Raw genomic sequence first — 11,640 nt, 5'->3', positions numbered from 1 at the left:
CTTAGTGAGGACCCCCTGCTCCACCATCATTCTGAAGCCTGGTACATGAACAGAACGGGGAAATACAGGGGGAGTAAAAAAAATTAACTGCGATGTGTGATAATCAGGATTTGTCTCTGTGTGTGTCTGAGTCAGTATATACAGTTGAAGTTGGAAGTTTACATAAACTGAGTTTAAATGTATTTGGCTAAAGTGTTTCACAATTCCTAACATTTAAATCCTAGTAAAAATTCCCTGTCTTAGGTCAGTTATGATCACCACTTTATTTTAAGAATGCAATGTCAGAATAATAGTAGAGAGAATGCTTTTATTTCTTTCATCACATTCCCAGTGGGTCAGAAGTTTACATACACTCAATTAGCACTTTGTAGCATTGCCTTTAAATTGTTTAACTTGGGTCAAACGTTTCAGGTAGTCTTCCACAAGCTTCGCACAATAAGTTGGGTGAATTTTGGCCCATTCCTCCTGACATAGCTAGTGTAAACCTGACTCAGTTGTAGGCCTTCTTGCTCACACACGCTTTTTCAGTTCTGCCCACAAATGTTCTATAGGATTGAGGACAGGGCTTTGTGATGGCCACTCCAATACCTTGACTTTGTTGTCCTTAAGCCATTTTGCCACAACTTTGGAAGTATGCTTGAGGTCATTATCCATTTGGAAGACCCATTTGTGACCAAGCTTTAACTTCCTGACTGATGTCTTGAGATGTTGCTTCAATATATCCACATAATTTTCCTGCCTCATGATGCCATCTATTTTGTGAAGTGCACCAGTTCCTCCTGGAGCAAAGCACCCCCCCAACATGATGCTGCCACCACCGTGCTTCACGGTTGGGATGGTGTTCTTCAGCTTGCAAGCGTCCCCCCTTTTCCTCCAAACATAACGATGGGCATTATGGCCAAACAGTTCTATTTTTGTTTCATCAGACCAGGGGACATTTCTCCAAAAAGTACAATCTTTGTCCCCATGTGCAGTTGCAAACCGTAGTCTGGCTTTTTTTATGGCAGTTTTGGAGCAGTGGCGTCTTCCTTGCTGAGCGGCCTTTCAGGTTATGTTGATATTGGACTCGTTTTACTGTGAATATAGATACTTTTGTACCTGTTTCCTCCAGCATCTTCACAAGGTCCTTTGCGGTTGTTCTGGGATTGATTTGCACTTTTCACACCAAAGTACGTTCATCTCTAGGAGACAGAACTCATCTCCTTCCGGAGCGGTATGACGGCTGTGTGGTGCCATGGTGTTTATACTTGCGTACTATTGTTTGTACAGATGAACGTGGTACCTTCAGGCGTTTGGAAATTGCTCCCAAGGATAAACCAGACTTGTGGAGGTCTACAATTTCTTTCTGAGGTCTTGGATGATTTCTTTTGATTTTCCCATGATGTCAAGCAAAGAGGCACTGAGTTTGAAGGTAGGCCTTGAAATACATCCACAGGTACACCTCCAATTGACTGAAATGATGTCAATTAGCCTATCAGAAGCTTCTAAAGCCATGACATCATTTTCTGGAATTTTCCAAGCTGTTTAAAGGCACAGTCAACTTAGTGTATGTAAACTTCTGACCCACTGGAATTGTGATACAGTGAATTATAAGTGAAATAATCTGTCTGTAACCAATTGTTGGAAAAATGACTTGTCTCATGCACAAAGTAGATGTCCTAACCGACTTGCCAAAACTATAGTTTGTTAACAAGAAATTTGTGGAGTGGTTGAACAAGTTTTAATGACTCCAACCTAAGTGTATGTAAACTTCTGACTTCAACTGTATGTTTGTGTCGTAGACAGTGATCATTTGTGCCCACTAGCATCTTATGCCTTTTTACATTTTCAATCAGTCTCCCTCTGTGTATTACCATCTCTCTCTCTCCCTCTGTGTATTACCATCGCTCTCTCTCCCTCTGTGTATTACCATCGCTCTCTCTCCCTCTGTGTATTACCATCTCTCTCTCTCTCTCTCTCTCCCTCCGTGTATTACCATCTCTCTCTCTCTCTCCCTCCCTCTGTGTATTACCATCTCTCTCTCCCTCTGTGTATTACCATCTCTCTCTCCCTCTGTGTATTACCATCTCTCTCTCCCTCTGTGTATTACCATCTCTCTCTCCCTCTGTGTATTACCATCTCTCTCTCCCTCTGTGTATTACCATCTCTCTCTCCCTCTGTGTATTACCATCTCTCTCTCCCTCTGCCTTTCCTTTGGCTCCCTCTCTCCATATCTTCCCCTCCTTCTACCTCCACTAATTCCCTGCACTCATCTATCTGTTTATAATTGTTCATCAAAACAGAACCATGGTGCTCTCCCAGAAGCTTGGCTGGTGCATAAAACCTGCCAATTCAGACAAACAAAAATGTAATGATGTCGCATAAGGCTTACTTCATTAATCAATGTTTTTAAATTATTTTCACTGCATCAGGGATAGCGAACTTTACCTCTTTCCTCCCTCTTTTCCTTCCTGTTATGTATTCTCCATAAGTTATTATCTCAAGTGTGAATGCTTTTCACCCTCTGCATGAGAAAACCATGGCAATATAACGTGATGCCATTCAGTTACAGAAGATCATACACTTTTTCATTTCATTGACCTGGCGAAGAGATGACTCATTCATGCACAAAGGTGGGAACCTGCAGGGTGGCAGGCCCGCTGGCACACACACCCTGCAGTCCCCCCCTGTGTTTCAACCCAAGGACAGGGTGCAGTCTGCATTGCAAGCTGTAATGGGGCAGCCACCGTTTCATTCTTTATCCTAATGACATTTCCCCAGAGAGGAAGACACACACACACACACACACACACACACACACACACACACACACACACTTTGCAAGAGTGTGTGTGTCTGCGCCGCTTGAGACAATGAAAGTGTGTGTGTGCAGCCCTCCTAAGGCATTGAGTTATAGGGCCCAATTACAGAATGCCATGATACACTGGCTGCCCTGTTGCTAGGCCCCAACGCTATGCTGCCCTGTTGCTAGGCCCTAACGCTATGCTGCCCTGTTGCCTATAGACAGAAACTAAAACAGGAAGCACCCGCGCTCAGGTCTGTTCAACGCTGGTCCGACCAATCAGATTCCACGCTTCAAGATTGCTTCGTTCACGTGGACTGGGATATGTTCCGCATTGCGGCGAACAACAACATTGATGAATATGCTGATTTGGTGTGTGAGTTTATTAACAAGTGCATCAGTGATGTTGTACCCACAGCGTCTATTAAAACATTCCCCAACCAGAAACCGTGGATTGATGGCAGCATTCGCGCAAAACTGAACGCGCGAACCACTGCTTTTAAATCAGGGCAAAGCGACCGGAAACATGACCGAATACAAACAGTGTAGCTATTCCCTCCGCAAGGCAATCAAACAAGCTAAGCATCAGTACAGAGACAAAGTGGAGTCGCAATTCAACGGCTCAGACACGAGAGGTATGTGGCAGGGTCTACAGTCAATCACGGACTACAAAATAAAAACCAGCCCTGTCGCGGACCAGGATGTCTTGCTCCCAGACAGACTGAACAACTTTTTTGTTTGCTTGAGGACAATACAGTGCCACTGACACAGCCCGCTACCAAAACCTGCGGGCTCTCCTTCACTGCAGCCAACGTGAGTAAAACATTTAAACGTGTTAACCCTCGCAAGGCTGCAGGCCCAGACGGCATCCCCAGCTGCGTCCTCAGAGCATGCACAGACAAGCTGGCTGGTGTGTTTACAGACATATTCAATCAATCCTTATCCCAGTCTGCTGTCCCCACATGCTTCAAGAGGGACACCATTGTTCCTGTTTCCAAGAAAGCTAAGGTAACTGAGCTAAACGACTACCGCCCTGTAGCACTCACTTCCATCATCATGAAGTGCTTTGAGAGACTAGTCAAGGACCATATCACCTCCACCCTACCTGACACCCTACACACACTCCATTTTGCTTACCGCCCCAATAGGTCCCCAGACAACGCAATCGCCATCACACTGCTCTATCTCATCTGGACAAGAAGAATACCTGTAAGAATGCTGTTAATTGATTACAGCTCAGCATTTAATACCATAGTACCCTCCAAACTTGTCATTAAGCTCGAGACCCTGGGTCTCGACCCCGCCCTGTGCAACTGGGTCCTGGACTTCCTGACGGGCCGCCCCCAGGTGGTGAGGGTAGGAAACAACATCTCCACCCCGCAGATCCTCAACACTGGGTCCCCACAAGGGTGTGTTCTCAGCCCTCTCCTGTACTCCCTGCTCACCCATGACTGCATGGCCATGCACGCCTCCAACTCAATCATCAAGTTTGCAGACGACACAACAGTGGTAGGCTTCATTACCAACAACAACGAGACGGCCTACAGGGAGGAGGTGAGGGCCCTCGGAGTGCGGTGTCAGGAAAATAACCTCACACTCAATGTCAACAAAACAAAAAGAGATGATCGTGGACTTCAGGAAACAGCAGAGGGAGCAGCCCCCTATCTACATTGACAGGACAGTAGTGGAGAGTTTTAAGTTCCTCGGCGTGCACATCACGGCCAAACTGAAATGGTCCACCCACACAGACAGCGTGGTGAAGAAGGCGCAGCAGCGCCTCTTCAACCTCTGGAGGCTGAAGAAATTCGGTTTGTCACCAAAAACCCTCAGACTTTTACAGATGCACAATCGAGAGCATCCTGTCGGGCTGTATCACCGCCTGGTACGGCAGCTGCTCCGCCCACAACCGGAAGGCTCTCCAGAGGGTAGTGAGGTCTGCACAATGCATCACCGGGTGCAAACTACCTGCCCTCCAGGACACCTACACCACCCGATGTCACAGGAAGACCAAAAAGATCATCAAGGACAACAACCACCCGAGCCACTGCCTGTTCACCCCGCTAACATCCAGAAGGCGAGGTCAGTACATCAAATCGGGGACCGAGAGATCGAAAAACAGCTTCTCTCTCAAGGCCATCAGACTGTTAAACAGCCATCACTAACATTGAGTGGCTGCTGCCAACATACTGACAATTCCAGCCACTTGAATGGAAAAATGTATGTAATTTATCACTAGCCACTTTATATAATGTTTACATACCCTACATTACTCATCTCATATGTATATACTGTACTCTATACCATCTACTGCATCTTGCCATCTTGATGTAATGGATCACTAGCCACTTTAAACAATGCCACTTCATATAATGTTTTCATACCCTACATTGCTCATCTCACATGTATATACTGCACTCTATACCATCTTGCCTATGCCGTTCGGCCATCACTCATTTATATATTTTTATGTACATATTCTTATTCATTCCTTTACACTTGTGTGCATAAGGTAGTTGTTGTGAAATTGTTAGGTTATATTACTTGTTAGATATTACTGCAGGGTCAGAACTAGAAGCACAAGCATTTCGCTACACTTGCATTAACACCTGCTAACCATGTGTATGTGACAAATAAATTTGATTTGCTACGCCCCAACGCCGTGCTGCCCTGTTGCTACGCCCCAACGCCGTGCTGCCCTGTTGCTGCGCCCCAACGCCTTGCTGCCCTGTTGCTGCGCCCCAATGCCTTGCTGCCCTGTTGCTACGCCCCAACGCCTTGCTGCCCTGTTGCTACGCCCCAACGCCGTGCTGCCACGCCCCAACGCCGTGCTGCCCTGTTGCTACGCCCCAACGCCGTGCTGCCCTGTTGCTACGCCCCAACGCCGTGCTGCCCTGTTGCTACGCCCCAACGCCTTGCTGCCCTGTTGCTACGCCCCAACGCCTTGCTGCCCTGTTGCTACGCCCCAACGCCGTGCTGCCACGCCCCAACGCCGTGCTGCCCTGTTGCTACGCCCCAACGCCATGCTGCCCTGTTGCTACGCCCCAACACTATGCTGCTGTTGCTAGCTGGCTGTGACCCTGACATACTAGGGGTGTGGGGCCCATCATAGGGATAGTACACCACCTCTAAGTCCCCTGGACACACACACACACACACACACAGTGTAGTGGACTTCAGCGTTTATTATCTAGTCTTGCTGGTCCCCATCTTCTACAGTTCCTGTGCCATATTGCTGTCTTAATATGATCAACATGAACCTTTCTGACATGAAGGAAGAAAATCAAGGGAGATAAAAGGTGTGTGTGTGTGTGTACACATCTGTACTGACTAAAGGCGTGCAAAGCAAGAGAGGTAAAGAGAAGAAGACCCGGCGGAGGATGGATTGATCTCCTGTCGATGTGGGAGACATACAAAGGCGTATATGGACAGTGTCCCCTCTCTCCGACGGCCCCTCAACCCTGGTCATAAGAGGGCCAGTCAGACACACATCAAATCAATGGCCCCGCCACAGTGCTCTATTAACGTCTGCCTGATTGGAAAATGACAGATAAGTCCTTCTTAGCTCAGGGAACATCACCTCTCCAATCTAAGCCTGTCAACAGTCTTCAATCTGTGAATCAGCAAAGGCTAGAAGGAGCTGTCAATGTGGGTATTAGATTGAGGACCCTCGAGATGGAACACTCCAGAGGTCAAAATACCAGAAAGTGTCTCCAGAGACGAGGGAGGGATGAGAGGGAGAAAATTGAGGATGAGAAAATGGGGAGAAAGATAGAAGAAAGCAAGATAAGAGAAAATGAGATAAGAAAATGGCAATAGACTGAGAAAGAGAGAAAAATAGAGTAAAAGGTAGAGATTTACACAGCCTCATTTTCACTCACTGAAGTCAGCCAAGAGCAGTCTAATTTGACATGAATAGAGCGCTTTGATTGCTGTCTATGCTGCTACAGCAGTAACTCAAAGTTCCCCAAACACTCCCTCTCTGCCCCTCGCTCTCTCTCCCTACATGCATCTCTCTCCAGCAGGTTCGCTCCAGGTCAAGCTAGCTGACAAAGGCTGCTTGCTAATAGCTTGGACTGGTAGGAACACAATGTGGAAGGCCAATAAGAAGTACAGGAACTTTACACTAACAGTTTGTTGTATTCTGATCTGAACCAGCTTCCATTACTCATCTCCTTTCTTCCATGAACACTGATCTGACAGGGTATGACAGGTCAAAGCAACATGATAAATCATATCCACCCCATTCACATATCAGTGGCTATGATGGAAAGGCCACAAGGAAAAGGAACCAATGTTAGAGTATAGAGACACAAACTATGGGTGTCAGCATGCAGCTGTTCCACTACTGTTTTCATGGATGTTTTACAGGGAGTTGTTGAGTCAGCATAATCTGAGTTTAAATGTTTTTCAAAACAGTTTGACTTTTCTGACTCCTCTTGGGTCTGTCCCTGTCCCCTGTCCCATCCCTCCTCTCTCCCTTTCCTTCCTCTGTTCTGGCTCGGTGCCAAAGGGAGCGAGGGAATGGAACACGGGGGGGGGGGACACAGACTGGAAAAACATCACTGGGCTCCCTCACACTTCCTGTTTGCCCCGTGTCACTTACTGCTCTCTGGGTTTAACTTTTCAACCAATCAAAAGACTGCTAGTACTACACTGACTGTACTGTCCTTCTGCATGCCCACTTTACTTTGAGTCTCAAAACTCTACAATGACATCTGACCCTTCCTTCTCTCTGAACTCGGTCCAACACTTTCAGTCTCAGTCTTCACCCAAACCAGTTCTGGACACTTTGAATGTCTCACACCTCACTTTTACACACTCTCATAAGGCCACTCCCACATCCAAGCCAGACCTCCCCTCACCCAAATCAGGCCTCTGCCTCACCAAAGTCTACTCATCATCCCAAACCTGGCCTCAACCCTCCTGCCTATATCTGTCCCTCCCCCACCCCCATCCTTCCCCTCCGGCCTCCTGCAAGCCCAGTCTGTCCTTCCCCCTACCCACGGCATGCACAGATCTTCTGCTGTAGCCTTTTACAGGATGGTGAGAGATTCAGAGAGCCATAAAGGCTCTCTATGGGGAGAGCTGAGCAAACAGATGTGTATGAGACTGTGTGTGTGTGTGAGAGAGAGAGTGGTGTGTGTGTGTGTGAGAGAGCGTGTGTTAGGAGGGGTGGAGTTGTTTACAAGCCAACAGTAAAATCAGCAGCTGCTAAAACAGTGGAGCACTAGAGGTGGAGGTGACCATGATGTGCAGTCCTGCTGTAGGGGCAAGAAGATGAACGACAACCCCCCCCCCCCCCAACTGCAGCACCACGAGCGTGGGAGTTTATAAACGATACCCATGATACCCTGCTCAGGCACGCCCGCGGTCAGCCAGCCGTTCATGCGTCTTCTGGTCGACAGGGTCTATCCCGTTTGACATCGGTCCATTCAATGCATGTCGTTCGTCATTGGTTTGACGGGTTGCACGCCATTTGTCAGTTGTCAGAGGGTGTGTGCGGTAACTCAATGCTCAGTAGGGTGGGTGTGTTTGTTATTGGTCATAGGGGTGAGGTCATTGCCATTGGTCAGTGGAGATGGGGGGTGGTATTGCTCATAAGGTTTGGCCATTTGTCAGAGTGTAGCAGGGTTTACATGGTTTGTCATTGGTTAAGGTGTGTCGTGTCCTCGCCACTAGAAACAGGAACGACTGTCTCAGCACCAGCTATTTCTGAGAATGCCTGCGTATTCTGCAGTGTAGGCAATGTGGGTTTTACAGCTTGCCTGTCTCTCATATGCATTCACCTCATCACAATTACACAAATGTACACCACAAATGCGTGTGTGTGTGTGTGTGTGTGGCTGCACGTCCTGCAGTATAGATTTACGAGTCCTATTCATAAACAGCGGGTATATAGAAGCAATTCAATCAAGATACCAACGCACCGCTTTCATTTCAACAGCCATGTTGTTTATATGAGGCTTTCATAGCAAAACATAAAGCAAACACGAGGCAAGAAAACCGTCAGTTTGAACACATGGGCTTCTGGTCAAAGGTAGTGTACTATATAGGGAATATGGTGCCCTTTGGGACGCGTCCTGAGAGGGTGGAATAACGGAGTGAGTAAACATGATGTGAAATAAAGGCTCAGCCTGTCCCCAAAGACAAGCACAGCTCCTTAAATCCTTAATCAGGGTTCTATACATAGTGCATGACCCAGTCCGTCTGGACCCAATCCGTCTGAACTCAACGCCACACATTAAGTATTGATAGGTTCAACTTTGTGAGGAGCAGCGGGGTGCCAGGGTAGAGCTGGGAGTAGAGATCACCATGGCAACATGCAGACTAGACAGCCCATGACAGGCCAACAACAAGCCTTATGGCAGTAGAAAAGTCACCATAATTACTGTGTATATATATATATTTTTTTTTGTGTGTCAGTAAGTGAATGAGTATGTGTGTGTAAATGTTTTACTATACTTGTGCGAACCAGAAGTTCTCACAAGAATAGTAAACCAAATAAAATTCAAAGAAGGACGTTTTGCCGGTCTTCACTTGTAAAAAGGCTATTTTAGGCTTAGGGGTTAGGTTTAGGGAAAATAGGATTTTGAATGGGAATGAATTGTTGGTTCACAAAAAGTCCTCACACGTATAGCTGAGTGTATGCACGTGCAAGTACGTTAGCGTGAGAGATCGGGATCCCGTGTGTCGGTCAGTAAGTGTGTACTGTATGTATGTGACCGAGTGAGGGTGAGTGTGCGTCTAGCCCAGTATGTTTCCCCTGTCCCTCCTCCACTGGTGAGATGCCCTGAGGATAGCTCAGTGGATCCATTTCCTCCTACTGCTGTGTTTACTGCTAGATGGAATCATATTCCTGTGAGGCTTCCTTCCTGTTCCCCCGAACGACACACATCCCGACTAGTGTTGCACATTTTGGGGAATATTCAGCGGTGGAATCTTCCGTGGGAACATATGGGAATTAACAGAAATAAATGCTAATTAATATTAATACCATTTAAATATAGATGGTTTTTGAATTGGATATATTTATCATATCATATGGAGACAAACATAAACCTTTTACCTTATAAGTACACATAATTGCAAATGATTAAATCCTTCCAATAGAAATAAAAAACGACTTAGTTACGAATTGAACTTGAATTAAATGAGTTGACTCTTCACATGGGATGATTTCACTGAACAACAAAAGAAAATTGAATGAACCCCAATGATCCATCGCATTTCCCAAAAACATTTTCAACATACATCTAAAACTTTGGTTGTCTTCCTCTCAGGCTTCCATATCTTCTCCCTGGACCTCCTCAATGTCCACCTCTTGAACATCAGACTCTGAGGCCTCATCTTCACTGTCACTTTCCAACCTTGTTGAGGATGGCTCGTTGTCAGGCTCAAAAAGCCTCAAATTTGCCCGGATGGCCACCAATTTTTTAACCCTTGATTGGTCAGCCTGTTGCGTGCTTTGGTGTGTGTCTTCCCAAACAAGGACCAGTTGCGCTCTGAGGCGGCTGATGTTGGTGGGATTTGGAGGATGATGGAGGCAACAGGGGAAAGAGCCTCAGATCCACAAAGTCCCTTCCACCAGGTGGCTGATGAGATATGTTGGCACGACTGCCATATTGCATCTCCATCCCAAAGCCCTTGCTTAGATGTGAACTTCGCCAGACTGCCAAGGTGGCGAGACACAGTAGTGATGACACCATAGGCCTTGTTGATCTCTGCACCAGACAGGATGCTCTTGCCAGCATACTTGGGGTCCAACATGTACACTGCAGCGTGTATGGGCTTCAGGCAGAAGTCTTCATGCTTTTTGATATTTTCTTTTTTCCTCTGCTTGGAGCAACAGTGAAGTGGGCAGGGCAGTACAGATTTCTTCTCTTACATCTGCAAGCAGAGTCTGAACATCAGACAGGATGGCATTGTCTCCCTCAATCTGTGCAATGGCTACTGCTATAGGTTTCAGGCTTCTACCACTCTCCCAAAACACATGATCCAGGAGGCTTCTCTTAATGTGGCGGTCCATATTGGCAGACTGATACGGCCATTTCTTGGAGAGACTCCATCCCCTCCAGGAGACTGTCAAACATAATGACAACACCACCCCAACAGGTGTTGCTGGCCAGCTTCAATGTGGTGCTCTTATTCTTCTCACTTTGCTTGGTGAGGTAGATTGCTGCTATAACTTCATGACTGCCTTCAAGCTCATCTGCAATGTAGAGACCAGTGTGTCCGTTGTCTCCTTGTGTCTGTGCTCTTGTAGAATACTGGTTGAGGGCTGGAGATGTAGTTAATTATTCCTTGCCCATGAACATTCGACCACCCATCAGAGATGATTGCAATACAGACTGCTTTCTCTATGATTTACCTGACCTTCACTTGAACTCTGTTGAACTCTGCATCCAGCAAATGAGTAGATAAAGCATGTCTGGTTGGAGGGGTGTATGCTGGGCGAAGAACATTCAGAAATCTCTTCCAATACACATTGCCTCGGAGCATCAGAGGTGAACCAGTTGCATACACAGCTCGAGCAAGACATTCATCAGCAGGAGGATCATGAGCTGTTGCTATCGATAAGCTGTCTGATTCATCATTTTCACCTCAAATAGAAGTAGAGGGACTTTTGTCAGAGGTTACTTGTTGTGAGCGCTGAGGGAACTTTATGCACTAGGCCAGATGATTCTGTGTCTTTGTTGCATTCTTCACATATGATTTGGCACAGTATTTGCAAATGTACACAGCTTTTCCTTCTATATTAGCTGCAGTGAAATGTCTCCACACATCAGATAGTGCCTGTGGCATTTTCCTGTAAAGATTAGAAGAAAATAAATGTCTAAAAAAAAAAAAAATACAGTTCC

General features: G+C 46.5%; 1 protein-coding gene across 1 annotated transcript in view; it reads right to left on the bottom strand.

The window, feature by feature from the left end:
• usp6nl (USP6 N-terminal like) overlaps window positions 1-11,640 on the bottom strand; it is a 65,942-nt gene that overhangs the window by 39,562 nt on the left and 14,740 nt on the right. The gene's annotated exons all lie outside the window — the stretch shown is intronic.

Source organism: Salmo trutta, chromosome 8, assembly GCF_901001165.1.
Source record: "Salmo trutta chromosome 8, fSalTru1.1, whole genome shotgun sequence".
NCBI lineage: Eukaryota > Metazoa > Chordata > Actinopteri > Salmoniformes > Salmonidae > Salmo > Salmo trutta.
Note: the sequence above shows the minus strand (reverse complement) of the source record. Positions and strands in the feature narration are given on the sequence as shown.